The following is a 16,705-nucleotide window of genomic DNA, read 5'->3' as shown; positions in this document are numbered from 1 at the left end:
TGCCACTTTTCGGCATCTTGGGTGATTTAAAATGGTGCCTCCCGCGCTTTTTCTTCTTCACCAATGGATTAAAATGGCGCCTCCCGCGCTTTTCCTTCTTCCCCAATGGAATAAAATGGCGCCTCCCGCGCTTTTCCTTCTTCCCCTTGCTGCCACGCTGCTCCTAGCATTCTGCAGGGTAATGATGGCGACCTGCGGCTTTGGTGCGTCTCACTTTTCCTTCCCCTTGTTTTATTTTCGCTACGCTGCCCGGTTCTTGAGCACTGACTGCGCCATGTGCACTCCACCCGCTCTCTCTCTCTTTTCCTCCCGACGACGCTGCACGGCCCCTTTGCAGAGCCACTCGATCGAGCTCGAGCCCGCCGCAGTCCGGAAGGGTCAGCGCACTACCTGCTACCAGCACGATTTGCTGGAACACCTTGACTGGGGAGCCAAGCCCAGCTCTCCACAGCCTCTACTGCAACTCTCTGAACTCCGATGGATCCTTGGGCGGTTGCCTGCGGTCGATGCCTGTTGTTCTGACTTCGACCTCCAAAAGCTTCTTCTCAGGGAAAGATCCCCGTGAGGTGATGCAGTACTGCAGGTAAGTTCGAACCTGTTCGTCGCCAATGTAGTGTCCGAGTATAAATAATACACGGACTGCAGGAGAACAATAATAACAGGTATTTACTGAACAGAGGGTAACTCTTTTGTTTGTACCCAAAAAAAACAAAACAAATTGGACTGTAAACAAAAGTTCAACTAAAACTTAACAAATCAAATTAAAATTGGGTTTTCTGGGTTGATGATGCACTCCAGTCCCCGCAGCGCCCACCGGTCGCGGAAATACTCAAGCGCACCGGCGGACACCGCGTGCTCCAACTCCAGGGCCACCCGGGCGCGAACATGGCCGCGGAAGAGAGGCAGGCAATCCGGCTGGATGACCCCCTCGACTGCCCGCTGCCTGGACCAATTGATGGCTCTTTTAGCCAGGCCCAGGAGCAGGCCCACAAGGAGGTCCTCCAACCTGTCCGATCCCCTCCGCACCGGGTGACCGTAGATCAAGAGCGTGGGACTGAAGTGCAACCAAAAATCGAGGAGCAGCCCCTTCAAGGAGTGAAAGAGGGGCTGCAACCTCTCACACTCCATATAAACGTGAAACACGGACTCCTTCAGGCCGCAAAAAATGCAGGCGGCCTGGGAGTCCGTGAACCTACTTAAAACCTAATTGCACGGGACCGCTCCGTGCAACAGCCTCCAGGCCAAGTCCCCGATGGAACAAGGGAGGACTCCCGCGTAGAGAGCCCTCCATTGGGGACCTCCGCCACCGCCAGTCGGCAAGACGCCACGCCAAGGCATGTCCGGACGGTAGACGAAGATGGCAAAGTGGAGAGTGTGCAGGAGCAGCCCGTACAGGAAACCCCTCCGCACGGAACGAAAAGGCACGGAGGGTATTTCCTCGAGACGGCGCAAGTTGTGAGGCGCCGGTTCCCGAGGGGAGTTTCAAGGCCGGGCGCCGATGAGGAATTCCGTCCGAACGGGGGTATGCTCGGACGGGATCGCCCCACGTGCTTGAGCTGCCTCGATACACCGAGTGGAGTCGGGGCCCAGTGCCACTTTCACCGATTCGATGGCTTCGACCACGAGCCGGACGTTGGCCCAGGACAGGCGCCGCGCCAGCTCCTCCGGCACCATCCAGCCCGCTCCTCCGCCATCGAGCAGGTCCCCGACTCTGGTCACCTTGCCAAGCACAGCCCTGCCCTCCGCCAGCCGCCCGAACCCGCGTTCGTGGAGGTGCAGATTCCTGAGCAGCGGCTCCCGAAGGAGAACCGCCGCTTCTGACGGGAGAGAGCTCCGCCTGGAAGTGACGTAGTTCCAAACCCATAGCAGTTCCTGGTAGAAGAGAGGCAGCTCCCGCAGGCCGGCACGCTTGCCGCCCACTTTCTCGAACAGGAGCTGCATGTCGTAATTGAGGCCGTGCAGCTGGCGGAAGAAAAACGTCGCCAGCGCACACCATCTCGGAGGATTCTTGACGTACAGGTATCTCTGCAGCGTCTGAAGACGGAAAGCGGGAGACACAGAACCGCGGCAGAGACCCAGTGCTTCCTTTTGTCCCAGAAGAAGTCGATGAGTTTCTTCTGCATCTTGGCGACAAACGCAGGGGGAGGGATCAAAGTGACCAACCTGTACCACAACATGGCGGCCACCAGCTGGTTTATGACCAGCGCTTGACCCCTGTAGGACAACACTCGGAGCAGTCCTGTCAAGCATCCTAGGCGAGCGGTGACTTTGGCCTCCAGCTCTTGCCAGTTTGCCGGCCAGGCGTCCTCGGCAGGGCTAAGGTAGACTCCCAAATAGAGGAGGTGCATGGTGCTCCAGGCAAAAGGCCTGAACTCCTCCGGCAGGGAGTCCGCCCGCCACTGACCCACCAGGAGTCCGGAACATTTCTCCCAGTTGATCTCGGCGGAGGATGCGTCCGAGTAAATCTGCTGGCATTCCCGCTTCCTCCGCAAGTCAGCGGGATCCGTGACAGTGAGGAGCACGTCATCGGCGTAAGCTGAGAGGACCACCTCCATGCCCGGCACTTGCAGAGCCAGTCCCGTCAACCTCTTCCGCAAGAGGTGCAGGAATGGCTCCACGCAAACGGCGTATAACTGACCCGACGCACCCCCCTCCCGAAGTGAAGGGGCGCCGTCAAGGACCCGTTAACTTTAATCAGACACTCCACGGCGGCATACAGAAGTCGGATCCGGGCGACGAAATGCGTCCCGAACCCGAATGCGCGCAGAGTCCCGAACAGATACTCGTGATCCACCCTGTCGAATGCCTTCTCCTGATCCAGGGAGAGGAAGGCGACAGACAGACCAGCCCTCTGGGAGTGGTGGACCAGGTCCCGGACCAGATGGATGTTATCGTGGATGGTCCGGCCCGGGACCGTGTAGGACTGGTCGGGGTGGATCATGTGGGCCAGCACGGTGCCAAGGTGAGCAGACATGGCCCTGGCAAAGATTTTATAGTCCGTGCTGAGGAGGGAGACCGGGCACCAGTTCTTAAGGAGGCGGAGATCGCCCTTCTTAGGCAGCAGGACAATGACCGCCCTGCGCCAAATGAGGGGCATCTCCCCGGTCGCCAAACTTTCCCCCAGGACCCGCGCGTAGTCGCCCCCCAAGACGTCCCAGAACGTCCTGTGGAACTCCACGGTCAGCCTGTCCAGCCCCGGGGACTTTCCCCTAGAGAGCTGGCGGAGGGCGCCGGTCAGCTCCGCCAGGCTTAGCGGAGCATCCTATTTTTCGGCGCCCTCCGGGCTGACCTTCGGCAGGTCCTCCCACAAAACTCTGCGCGCATCCTCGCTGGACGGATCCGGAGAGAAAAGAGCACCGTAGTAGGCGCAGGTCTCCACGCTGATTCCCTCCGGATCCGAGACCAGAGATCCGTCGTCGGCCAGCAGCCCCAAGAGCTGCTTACGGACCCCCCGTCTTTTTTCCAGCGAGTAGAAGAAGAGGGAGCCGCGGTCCAGGTCCCGCAGGAGCTGGATCCGTGAACTCACGTACACGCCTCGGGACCCGACGAGGTGCAGGTCCTTCAGCGCGCCCATCTTCTCTTCGTACACCTTCCGCAGGGCCGGGTCCTCGACAACCTGACCGAGACGGGACTCCAGGTCGAGTACCTCCTTCTCCAACCGCCTGACCCGGGCCTCCCGCCTCTTGGTCGACCCCTTCACGCACTCCTGACAGAAGAGACGGGTGTGAGCCTTGCCCACATCCCACCATAGCCTCAAGGAGGGGAAGCCCCCCCGCTTCCTTCTCCAGTCGGCCCAGAACCGACAAAATGAATCTCGGAACTGCGCGTCCTCCAGCAGCAGGTTGTTAAAATGCCAGTACGCGGACCCCCCCCCGCGCGCGCAGCAGAGCAAGCTCCGCCCACACCAGGTGGTGGTCCATGGACGGCACCGGCCGCATGGAAGCTGCCGGAACACAGGAGACGTACGCCCGGGAAATGTAAAGGCGGTCGATTCTGGACCTTCCTCCCCCAGACCTCACGCTAGTGAAGGCGCTGGAGTCGGGGTGGAGATTTCACCAGGCGTCCACCAAGTTGAAGGACCCGACCAGGTCCCTCAACTTCTCCATCGCCGCCGGGCTTCACGGGGGACCCGAACGGTCCCTCGCCTCGAGGGTGCAGTTAAAAGCCCCCCGAGGATGACGCACTCGCCCACGTCGATGGAGCCCAAAAGAGCGGACACTTCTTCGAAGAAGTGCACTTGCTGCGCACCGGTCTGAGGGGCGTACACGTTCACTAGATGGAGCGGCACGCCCCCCAGGTGAACAGTGACCTGGAGCAAGCGGCCCGGCACGTGCTCCTTGACCCCCAAGATCTCTGGCTGAAAATGCAGGGCCAGCAAAGTAGCCACCCTGCTGGAATTGTTGGAGAGGTGACTCATGCTGACCCCTCCTTGCCACTCCAGGAGCCACGTGGCTTCGTCTCCCGGAACGGTGTGGGTTTCTTGCAGGAAGCACACTGCATACTTCCCGTCCCGAAGGACCGAGAAGTTATTGAATCTGCGGCGCGCCTCCCTGCTGCCGTTGATGTTGAAGCTGGCTATGGTTATCTTCATGTCAGAAGCATAGTGCAACCTCTACCTACAGCTAACGGGGGGAGGAAGCGCAGCCGCTGGTCAGCCGCCACTTCCTCAGCAGTCCAGTGAGAAACGTTCTGAGCCGACGCAGCTCGAGCGGGTTCACACCCTCGTCCGTGCCCATGATCTTAACGGCGGCGTGGACAGATACGATGAGCAGCGCCAGCTCCGACCACCTGTCGAGGGCCAGCCGGACCTTATTGCGCCGACCCAGGCATGTGGCCATAAAATGCCGGAGTTCCCTTACGGGAATGAGGGGAGACTCGGCAAGGGGCACGAGGTCATCCATTGCCTCGTCGGCGCTGGAGTCCGAATCTTCCTCCGTGCCCATCATTGAGTCCCCATCCTCCTCCAGGGGGTCATCACCAGCGGCCGACCCATCCGCCGCGCAGTGCTCAGCGAACGGCTCGGCCGCACCAGCCAGCCCCGCCTCCGCCCGGATCCCACCCCCAGGATCGGCGGCAGAGGATTCCTCCCTGGGCTCCTCTAGGGGTGCTGGGCCAGAAGACGGCGGCGGTTCAGAACTCCCCTCCGCCCCAGACGCCGGAAGGACCGGAGAAACCGGGGAGAAAACAATTCCCAGCTCCTCCAGCACGTCCGGCACCAGAGACGCAGCCAGGGGGCCATCCTCCTCCCCGCCACTAACCTCCGACCCAGCGGATGGGGTGTTTTGAATTAAAAGCTCTACCAGGACGAGCAGCCCCTGGGAGATGTCCGGGTCGCATTGGGCAAGCTCATTATCCTCGAGCTCGCCCGACCCAGACCCCAAGCCACCCGGCCCGGCGAGGGGTAATGGCACTGATAGAACGTCAATTTCCGCCGCGGGTTGTTCCGCGACCCCCCCCACGGGCAGGGTCTCATCCCCATCCCCGGGAGGCTCGCGCCAGACAGACACATCTGCCTCAGCCTCCCGAGGGATAGGCGACCCCTGCCGATCGCTGGTGATGACGACAGCGGGGGGGGCGCAGCACCCGCGGCGGGCGACGACTCCCCTGCTCGGAGGGACCTTCCTCCTCCCGGTCCTCCTCCTCTTCCAGGGGGTCGCGCCTTCTTTTTAGCATGGAGGGAGCGAGGGAGGCCTCCATGTCTGCAGAGGCCTCCTCCTCAGCTCCCTCTGGCGGAGCAGGTTTGTCGGGTTCCTCGGGGCCGAGCCCGGCCGCAGGTATCGGCGTTTCCGCAATGGCGGTTGCGACCACAGGCTCGGGCACGAGGCCCCTCCCACTCACGTCCGCCCCGATTAACTCTGCTAGGAGTGCGGGTGTAAGGGGCTCAAGGGGCAAAGGCTGGCCCTCCACGGGGGGACCCGCCCCAAGGTGTTTTGATTTTATCCGCGCCATCTTTCCGGCCGGACGCGCTCCCTCCTCCCCGTCGGAGGCCTTGGTGGCATCGGCCCCCGACGTCAACCGCGCATCAGATGTTCTCGACGCGCGGGCAGATCCGGGGGGAGGAGCAGCGGCGGCGCCAGCCTTGGCTGCACAAGATGATCCGGTGGCCTTGGAGGCGGGGCAGTTCTTCCTGATGTGCCCCACCTCCTTGCAGGCGTGGCACCGCACACCGTCCGACGTCCAAAAGACGCGATAGGTGGTCCCCTCGTGGAGGACGACGAACGCCCCGTCGGTGTCCTTCTCCCGCGCCAGCTGGATAAACAGCTGGCGCCGGAAGGAGACGATGTGGCGAAGGCTGGCCTCCCGGAAGCCAAGCGGGATGGGCGTGATCCCCGACCTCACCTCCCCAAGTTGGCGTAAATGGGGAAGGAGGAGCTCACCAGGAACATAGGGCGGGACGTTGGAAATGACGATCCTCTACGTGGTGGCCTCGAGAGGATCCACCGGCAGGAAGGTCCCGCCCACGGTGAGCCCCTTGGCGATGGCCAGGGACACCGCCCGCTCCGACCCCAGGAAGAACACAGCCTTCCCATACATTTTTGAGGCCGCGACGATGGCTGAGGGGCCGACAACCCCAGCCATGGCTTTAACGCAGGCCTAAATGGTCATAGTGGGGTGAGTGTAGCTCTTCACCCTAAGCTCTTTTGTCATCAATCTGAATGGTGATGGGGCAGCAGAAGCAGCGGGAGCAGCTGTGGCTGCCACTCCCGCATACGTCCTGGCTGGCCCCGTCACCGGCGAAGATGCAGTCACCATTCTGGGGTGGCATTATAGAGGGCTACACTCACCCTAAGTCACAGGCCTGAAGGTGGAAATGGGCTCAGGTATTTTTTTTGGTCCTCTATTGAGCAGAGGGAGCTGTTTAAAATGAAGGCCCACCTCTCCCCCTATTGACTGAGATTGGGGGAGGGGCCTTCTCTCCTCTGCTCAATAGGCAATTAATTAATAGAGTCAATTGAGGTGCCTCAGAGAAAGAGGCAGAGAGAGACAAAGAAAGAGAGAGAGGGGGGGTGGGAAGGAGGGAGGCCGCAAAGGCAGGGTCGCCACTCAGGATGGCGGGTGGGTGGGTGTTGGCAGGGGTGCACTCTCCTGATGGAAATTTAAAGTCTCTGATAGTGGTGGTCTTCTGGCAGGGGGAGAAGATGTCTTCACCTGGGAAAGCTGGAGCTGCTCAGGCTCAGTCCTGCACCAGGTCTTAACGATATAATTAATGGAAATAACCACTTCACCTAGGCAGCTCCAGCTGGCCCAGGTCAGGCAATAGAAGGGATGCTTATTTGTGGTGCGTGTGGCCTAGTTTTGGCAAGAGCCACACACACACACAGCCACCCCTTGATGTTCCGGCCTTGTTTCTTCTTTTCTCCCCACACCTAAAATACAAAGTCTTTGGGAGAGTGCCCCAAATAACACCCACCTGTAGATATTTTGAAAGATGATATTCCTCCCTCCTTCCGAACAGTTGGTGTTGGTTGATAGTGGTTTCTCTCCGCTCTCTCCTTCTCCTGAAGTGGAGGCCAATTTGGGGAGGCAGTAATGGGAAAGGCCTCTCCCCTGGTTGGTGTTGTTGCTGGCCTCCCTTCTCCTTCTCCTCCTCTGTCCTCTCCCTCCAGGCACCTCAGTTGCTGTGATGATGGTGGAGGTGGAGGTGGTGCTGGTCCAGCGTTCTCCTCCTCTGCCTGGTCAGGGGACCACCACTTTAGTCCACTCTCCTAGTCTGGCTGCTTCCTCTGCTTGTGCTTGCAGCTGCACAGCCAGCAATGCTGTGAATGAGGAACAGAGGGTAACTTAAGACTGAAATACAGAAGCCTGCTATGGCTTTATGTATAGGGGTGGTCACTGCCGGTACTGCAGTATCTACCTTCTCTTAAAGGTACATACACAACAAATGATTGTCTCTCCTGGCCTCTGGGACCTTGAAGCCCCGCCCACTCTCTGTTCCTGTACAAAGATGGCTGCGCATGCGCCGTGATCCCTCCCTGTCCAAGATGGCGGCCAGTGACCCCGCTGACCCGGGCGGCTGGGCCTGTCACCGCAGGGCAAACACGGGGCCTGCGGGCTCTTATTTGGGGCCTGAGGCCTACACCGGGTGTTTTTGAAGCTTCCCAGCCCACCCGCGGCTCCAATTCCTCCCCGAACCCACAATCTCCTACCGCCTCCCGGGAGCGTGTCGTCCGACTCACTCCGGACTGAGGCCCGGGTCACGTGTCGCTGAGGAAGCCTGACCCGCTCCGCAAGGCTGAATCTGCTCCGTTCACTTCCCGGGACCCTCCGACTCCAGGTTTGTGTTCACCATCATTTATTAGCCCGCCCCTCTCCGCTCGTCCGTCTAGCTGAATAAACTCGCTTTCCACCGGTAATTCTGACTCTTCAACCGTTAACGACCGTTACCCAGTGTGTCGCCCCCGAGCATGCGCACTAGCAGCTGGTCCTGGGACTCTGCCCCTGAGCATGCACACTAGCAGCTGGTCCTGGGACTCTGCCCCTGAGCATGTGCACTAGCAGCTGGTTCTGGGACTCTGGGCCCCTGAGCATGCGCACTAGCAGCTGGTCCTGAGACTCTGCTACCCCTGAGCATGCGCACTAGCAGCTGGTCCTGGGACTCTGGACCCCTGAGCATGCCCACTAGCAGCTGGTCCTGAGACTCTGCTACCCCTGAGCATGCGCACTAGCAGCTGGTCCTGGGACTCTGCCCCTGAGCATGCGCACTAGCAGCTGGTCCTGGGACTCTGCCCCTGAGCATGCCCACTAGCAGCTGGTTCTGGGACTCTGCCCCTGAGCATGCGCACTAGCAACTGGTTCTGGGGCTCTGCCCCCTGAGCATGCGCACTAGCAGCTGGTTCTGGGACTCTGCTACCCTGAACATGCACACTAGCAGCTGGTCCTGGGACTCTGCCCCTGAGCATGCCCACTAGCAGCTGGTCCTGGGACTTTGCTGCCCCTGAGCATGCCCACTAGCAGCTGGTCCTGGGAATCTGCTGCACCTGAGCATGCCCACCAGCAGCTGGTCCTGGGAACCTGCTGCCCCTGAGCATGCCCACTAGCAGCTGGTCCTAGGACTCTGCCCCTGAGCCCTGAGCATGCCCACTAGCAGCTGGTTCTGGGACTCTGGGCCCCTGAGCATGCCCACTAGTAGCTGGTTCTGGGACTCTGGGCCCCTGAGCATGCCCACTAGCAGCTGGTCCTAGGACTCTGCCCCTGAGCCCTGAGCATGCCCACTAGCAGCTGGTCCTGGGACTCTGCTGCCCCCTGAGCATGCCCACTAGCAGCTGGTCCTGGGACTCTGCTCCTGAGCATGCGCATTAGCAGCTGGTCCTGGGACTCTGCTGCCCCCTGAGCATGCACACTAGCAGCTGGTCCTGGGACTCTGCTGCCCCTGAGCATGCTCACTAGCAGCTGGTCCTGGGACTCTGCTGCCCCTGAGCATGCCCACTAGCAGCTGGTCCTGGGACACTGCTTCCCCTGAGCATGCTCACTAGCAGCTGGTTCTGGGACTCCACTGCCCCCTGAGCATGTGCACTAGCAGCTGGCTCTGGGACTCTGCCCCTGAGCATGCGCATTCTAAACCCCAACACGAGCAGCGCATGTGGGCGTTGAGGTGCCCAGAGAGGAATCTGTCATTTGCCTTTGATCAATAACCCTCATGGTCTTGAGGCCCTCCATCAGGCTGGCCCTCATCCTTCGCTGCTTCAGTGCAAAAAAAGCCCCAAACTTCTCCAATCTCTGTTACTAACTGCTCTTTGGAACAGAGGAGACTGAGGGAGATTTGATTGCGGTGTATAAAATTATGAGGGGCCTGGATAGAGTGGGTAGGAAGGACCTATTTTCCTTAGCAGCGAGGTCAATAACCAGGGGCCATAGAATTAAAGTTAATGGTAAAAGGATTACAGGGGAGGTGAGGAGAACTTTTTTCACTCGGAGGGCGGTGGGGGTCTGGAACTTTCTGCCTGAAAGGGTGGTAGAGGCAGAAACCCTCATCTCAGTTAAAAAGTACTTGGAGATGCACATGAAGTGCTGTAACCTGCAGGGCTACGGACCAAGAGCTGGAAAGTGAGATTCGGCTGGAAAGCTGTTTTTCGGCCGGCTCAGGCACGATGGGCCGAATGACCTCCTTCTGTGTCCTAAATTTCTGTGATTCTATGATAACCCCTCCATTGCTCGACAGTCTGGGTCAAAATGGAGTGAAAAAGAGAAACAAAGAACTTAAAGAAAGAAAAGAAAGACTTGCATTTATATAGCGCCTTTCACGACTAGCGCACGTCCCAAAGCGCTTTACAGCCAATGAAGTGAAGTCACTGTTGTAATGTAGGAAAAGCAGCAGCCAATTTGTGCTCAGCAACATCCCACAAACAGCAATTCCCAAATTCTATAGATTATGGAACAGTTCCTGCAGATTGGAGGGTGGCAAATGTAACCCCACTATTAGCCTAACATCAGTAGTAGGGAAAATGCTAGACTCGATTATAAAGGATGTGATAACAGGACACTTAGAAAATATCAATGGGATTAGACAAAGTCAACATGGATTTATGAAAGGGATATCGTGTTTGACAAACCTACTGGAGTTTTTTGAGGATGTAACTGGTAGAATAGATAAGGGAGAACCAGAGGATGTGGTGTATTTGGACTTTCAGAAGGCCTTTGATTAAAGTCCCACATCAGAGGTTAGTGTGCAAAATTAAAGCTCATGGGATTGGGGGTAATATACTGGCATGGATTAAAAATTGGTTAACAGACAGGAAACAGAGAGTAGGAATAAATGGGTCTTTTTCGGGGTGGCAGGCGGTGACCAGTGGGATACCGCAGGGATCAGTGCTTGGGCCCCAGCTATTCACAATATATATCAATGATTTGGATGAGAGAACCAAATGTAATATTTCCAAGTTTGCTGATGACACGAAACTAGGTGGGATTGTGAGTTGTGAGGAGGATGCAAAAAGGGTTCAAGGTGATTTAGACAAGTTGTGTGAGTGGGCAAATACATGGCAGATGCAGTATAACATGGATAAATGTGAAGTTATCCACTTCGGTAGAAAAAACAGAAAGGCAGAGTATTATTTAAATGGTGATAGATTGGGAAATGTTGATGTACAGAGGGACCTGGATGTCCCTGTACACCAGTCACTGAAAGCAAACATGCAGGTGCAGCGAGCAGTTAGGAAGGCAAATGCTATGTTGGCCTTCATTGCAAGAGGATTTGAGTACAGGAGCAAGGATGTCTTACTACAGTTATACAGGGCCTTGGTGAGACCACACCTGGAGTACTGTGTGCAGTTTTGGTCTCCTTACCTAAGAGAGGATGTACTTGCCATAGAGAGAGTGCAGCGAAGGTTCACCAGACTGATTCCTGGGATGGCAGGACTGTCGTATGAGGAGAGATTGGGTCGACTAGGCCTGTATTCACTAGAGTTTAGAAGAATGAGAGAGGATCTCATTGAAACGTATAAAATTCTGACAGGGCTAGACAGTCTGGATGCAGGGAGGATGTTTCCCCTGGCTGGGGGGTCTAGAACAAGGGGTCACAGTCTCAGGATACTGGATAGGCTATTTAGGATTGAGATGAGGAGAAATTTCTTCACTCAGAGGGTGGTGAACCTGTGGAATTCTCTACCACAGCAGGCTGTGGAGGCCAAGTCACTGAATATGTTTAAGAAGGAGATAGAGAGATTTCTAGACACAAAAGGCATCAGGGGGTATGGGGAGAGAGCGGGAATAGGTATTGAGATAGAGGATCAGCCATGGTCGCATTGAATGATGGAGCAGGCTCGAAGGGCCGAATGGCCTACTCCTGCTCCTATTTTTCTATGTCTCCGCCACTCACCCTGCGCATGCTCAGAGCGGCGTCCTGTCTCACGCCTGCGCACTGGGTTCCTGTAGTCATTGATAGGGCACATTCTGCTGCGCGGTGCATTCTGGGTAAACGACACCATTGAAAGCTCTAATTGGTGAACAAAACATTATTTTTGTCATCCGATTGAGATTGGACCTTTTTTGACTACCGGTAGGGGCGACACTAAATAGTCCCACTGTCACCAGACAGGAACAAAACCGTTTAGGCAAGAGCCCCAGTGCACCACAAATATGAAACAAACATTAATAACTATGTAGTGTACAGCGACACACAAATACGGTGGAAAGATGGCTACAGACTTCCCTTCACTCCAATCCTCTGATTTCTGTTTTGCATCCATCTTTCCATCCATTCTGCTGCCTGGCCCTTCACTCCACATGGCCTGGTCACCTTCTAGATCTTACATATTGTCATGGATAGCAAGCTGGTTACAAAACGGAGAGTAGGGGTTAGGAGTAGCTACTCAGACTGGCAAAATGTGGAAAGTGGTGTTCCACAGGGATCGGTGCTGGGACCACTGTTTACATAAATGATTTGTACTTGGGAATCAGAAGTACAATTTCAAAATTTGTTGTTGGTACCAAGTTGGAGGGTAAAGTTTATACTGAGGAAGACTGCGACAAAATACAAGAAGATATTAATACCTTTGCAGAATGGGCATGTAATTTGCAAATGAATATCAATATAGATAAGTGTGCGGTGGTGTATTCTGGTAGGAAGAATAAGGAGGCCACATACTACTTGGAAAGTAAGAGTCTAAATGGGGTAGAGGAGCAAAGGGATCTCGGGGTCCAGATACACAAATCACTAAAAGTAACAATGCAGGTTAATAAGACCATAAAAGGAGCAAACCAAGCACAGGGATAGAATTGAACAGCAGCGAAGTTATGTTAAACTTGTTTTGAACCTTGGTTAGTCCACACTTGGCGGACTGTGAGCAGCTTTGGTCTCCATATTATAAAAAGTAGAGGCACTGGAGAAGGTGTAACAAAGATTTGCAAGGATGATCGTAGACCTGACAGGATATACTTATCAGGAAAGGCTGAACAGGAATGGCCTCACCTCTCCCTAACTCTGTCATCTCCTCCAGCCACACAACCATCCGAGTTATCTGCGCTTCTCTAATTCAGGCCTTTTGAGCATATCCGGTTTTAATCGCTCAATCATTGCTGGCTGTGCCTTCAGCTGCCAAGGCCCTAACCTCTAGAATTCCCTCCCTAAACTTCTCTGCCTCTCTACCTCTCAAGAGGTTCCTTAAAACTTACCTCTTTGACGAAGTGTTTGGCCATCTGCTCTAACATCTCCATATGTGTCTCAGTGTCAAATTTAGTTTTATTATGTTCCTGTGAAGTGCCTTGAGGCGTTTTATTGTGTTAAATGTGCTATATAAATAAAGCTGTTGTTGTAACTCTGGCACGGAGTCGATGGGCCGAATGGCCTCCTTCTGTGCCGTTATGACTCTATGTGATGATGCCTTCTGCCTCCTGATGTAGCTGGGAAAGTTTTGGTATTATTACCACAATTGTGCACCATCTTCTTTTCCAAAAATGTCTTCGTTTTTCGATGGTGTGGAGATGCCGGAGTTGGACTGGGGTGGACAAATGTAAGAAATCACACAACACCAGGTTATAGTCCAACAGCTTTATTTGAAATCACAAGCTTTCGGAGCGCTGCTCCTTCATCAGGTGAAGTGGAGAGAGGCATAAAAACACAGCTTATATAGTCAGAGAATAATGTCAGATGTTTACGGGTAATCTTTCTAACTGCCATTTATCACACCTCGGCAGAGAGATAATCACAGCAATCAAAGGTGTAAATGGTGTCCAAACAGGTCAGTCAGGAAAACATTACATCAAAGAACAATGAGGTGGGGTCACAAGGGGTCAAATGTTGCAGATGCTGGGATCTGTATGAAAAACAAAAAAACAGACATAAAACATTTTTTTTGCTGGAAATCACAGCAGGTCCGGCCGCATCTGTGTGGAGAGAACAAGCAAACGACGACTTGAGTCTGGATGACCCTACGTCAGGTGGGTTACATGTAGCGTGACATGAACCCAAGATCCCGGTTGAGGCCGTCCGCATGAGTGAGGAACTTGCCTATCAGTTTCTGCTCGACGATTTTGCGTTGTCGTGTGTCTCGAAGGCCGCCTTGGAGAATGCTTACCCGAAGATCGGAGGCTGAATGTTCTTGACTGCTGAAGTGTTCCCCGACTGGGAGGGAACACTCCTGCCTGGCGACTGTTGCGCGGTGTCCGTTCATCCGTTGTCGCAGTGTCTGCATGGTCTCACTGATGTACCATGCTCCGGGTACATGGTACATACTCATGTGACTCGGCCAACGTTGTCTACCTCATACGTTGCAGGAAAGAATGCCCCAACCTCGAAACCGAGATGGAGTCCATGTTCTCAGCCTGTGCTCAGGACACAGCAGACCAGCTTCGAGACACCACCAAACAGCCGAGGCAACGGAACTACGCTGCCTACATGCACACCAAAAACAGGAAGCTTGAGAAACTCGGCATCACCAGCAGCAGCAACCAAGCCTCCCCCGGTGCCACGGATGAAAACACAGGGAAGTCCATCATCAACCTGTCTGACCACACCCTTCAACCAGATGAAATTGAAGTTCTCAGCCGAGGGCTCAATTCCTGCCCCACCACCAAAATGGACCCCATCGGTCTCGCGGCAGACACAGAGGAATTCATCAGGAGAATGAGGCTCCAGGAATTCTTCCACAAATGCCAAGATGTCAGCAGCAAACCCAATGAGACAATCAATGATCCTGACCAGCAGACAGAGGGATCCGCAGTGCAGCAACCAAAAAAGAAAGAGTCAAATTGGACCCCTACGGAGGGTCACTGCCCTAAGCTTGACATGTATGCTCAAGCTGTCAGGAGAGGCATCAACGCCAGATTCATCAGCCGCACTCACAAGACAGTCCAGAATATCACCTGAGCACAACGCGATGCCATCCACGCTCTCAAGACCAACCGCAACATCGTCATCAAACCAGCAGACAAAGGAGGAGCCATCGTCATACAGAACAGAATGGACTATTGCAAAGAAGCATACCGACAACTGGACAACCAGGAACACTACAGACAGTTACCCGCAGATCCGACCAAAGAACACACCCGCCAACACAACAGACTGATCAAGACCTTCGATCCAGACCTTCAAAGCATCCTATGCGCTCTCATCCCACCTACTCCCCGCGTGGGAGACTTCTACTGCCTCCCAAAGATAAACAAAGCCAACACACCCGGACGTCCTATCGTATCAGGCAATGGAACCCTGTGTGAGAACCTCTCTGGATACGTCGAGGGCATCCTGAAACCCATCGTACAGGGAACCCCCAGCTTCTGTCGCAACACCACAGACTTCTTACAGAAACTCAGCACCCACGGACCAGTTGAACCAGGAACACTCCTCACCATGATGGATGTCTCGGCACTCGACACCAGTATCCCCCACGATGACAGCATTGCTGCGACAGCCTCAGTACTCAACACCAACAACAGCCAATCTCCAGACGCCATCCTACAACTCATCCGCTTCATCCTTGACCACAATGTCTTCACCTTCGACAACCAGTTCTTTACCCAAACACATGGAACAGCCATGGGGACCAAATTCGCACCCCAATACGGCAACATCTTCATGCACAAGTTCGAGCAAGACTTCTTCACTGCACAGGACCTCCAACCAACGCTATACACCAGATACATCGACGACATTTTCTTCCTATGGACCCACGGCGAAGAATCACTGAAAAGACTACACGATAACATCAACAAGTTCCATCCCACCATCAAACTCACCATGGACTACTCCTCAGAATCGGTTTCATTCTTGGACACACGAATCTCCATCAAAGACGGACACCTCAGCACTTCACTCTACCGCAAGCCAACGGACAACCTCAGGATGCTCCACTTCTCCAGCTTCCACCCTAACCACGTTAAAGAAGCCATCCCCTATGGACAAGCCCTGCGAATACACAGGATCTGCTCAGACGAGGGGGAACACGATAGACACCAACAGACGCTGAAAGACACCCTCGTAAGAACGGGATATGATGCTCGACTCGTCGATCAACAGTTCCGACGGACCACAGCGAAAAATCGCATAGACCTCCTCAGAAGACAAACATGGGACACAACCAACAGAGTACCCTTCGTCGTCCAGTACTTCCCCGGAGCAGAGAAACGACGCCATGTTCTTCGCAGCCTTCAACATGTCATCGATGATGAAGAACACCTCACTAAGGCCATCCCCATGCCTCCACTACTCGCCTTCAAACAGCTGCCTAACCTCAAACAGACCATCGTTCGCAGCAAATTACCCAGCTTTCAGGAGAACAGCAATCACGACACCACAAAACCCTGCCACAGCAACCTCTGCAAGACATGCCAGATCATCAACACAGATACCATCATCACACGTGAGGACACCACCCACCAGGTACCTGGTACATACTCATGTGACTCGGCCAACGTTGTCTACCTCATACGTTGCAGGAAAGGTTGCCCCGGAGCATGGTACATCGGCGAGACCATGCAGACACTGCGACAATGGATGAACGGACACCGCGCAACAATTGCCAGGCAGGAGTGTTCCCTCCCAGTCGGGGAACACTTCAGCAGTCAAGGACATTCAGCCTCCGATCTTCGGGTAAGCATTCTCCAAGGCGGCCTTTGAGACACACGACAACGCAAAATCGTCGAGCAGAAACTGATAGCCAAGTTCCGCACCCATGAGGACGGCCTCAACCGGGATCTTGGGTTCATGTCACGCTACATGTAACCCCACCTGACGTAGGGTCATCCAGACTCGAGTCGTTGTTGGCTTGTTCTC

At 55.1% G+C, this 16,705-nt stretch overlaps 1 pseudogene; it reads left to right on the top strand.

The window, feature by feature from the left end:
• The first annotated feature begins 15,286 nt into the window (after positions 1-15,286).
• LOC147118564 (uncharacterized) lies at positions 15,287-16,430 on the top strand (annotated as a pseudogene).
• Positions 16,431-16,705: the final 275 nt, after the last annotated feature.

Source organism: Somniosus microcephalus, chromosome 4 (assembly GCF_052327205.1).
Source record: "Somniosus microcephalus isolate GS21.2 chromosome 4, FLI_Smic_1.0, whole genome shotgun sequence".
Taxonomy (NCBI): Eukaryota; Metazoa; Chordata; class Chondrichthyes; order Squaliformes; family Somniosidae; genus Somniosus; species Somniosus microcephalus.
This window is presented reverse-complemented; position numbering and strand designations above follow the sequence as displayed.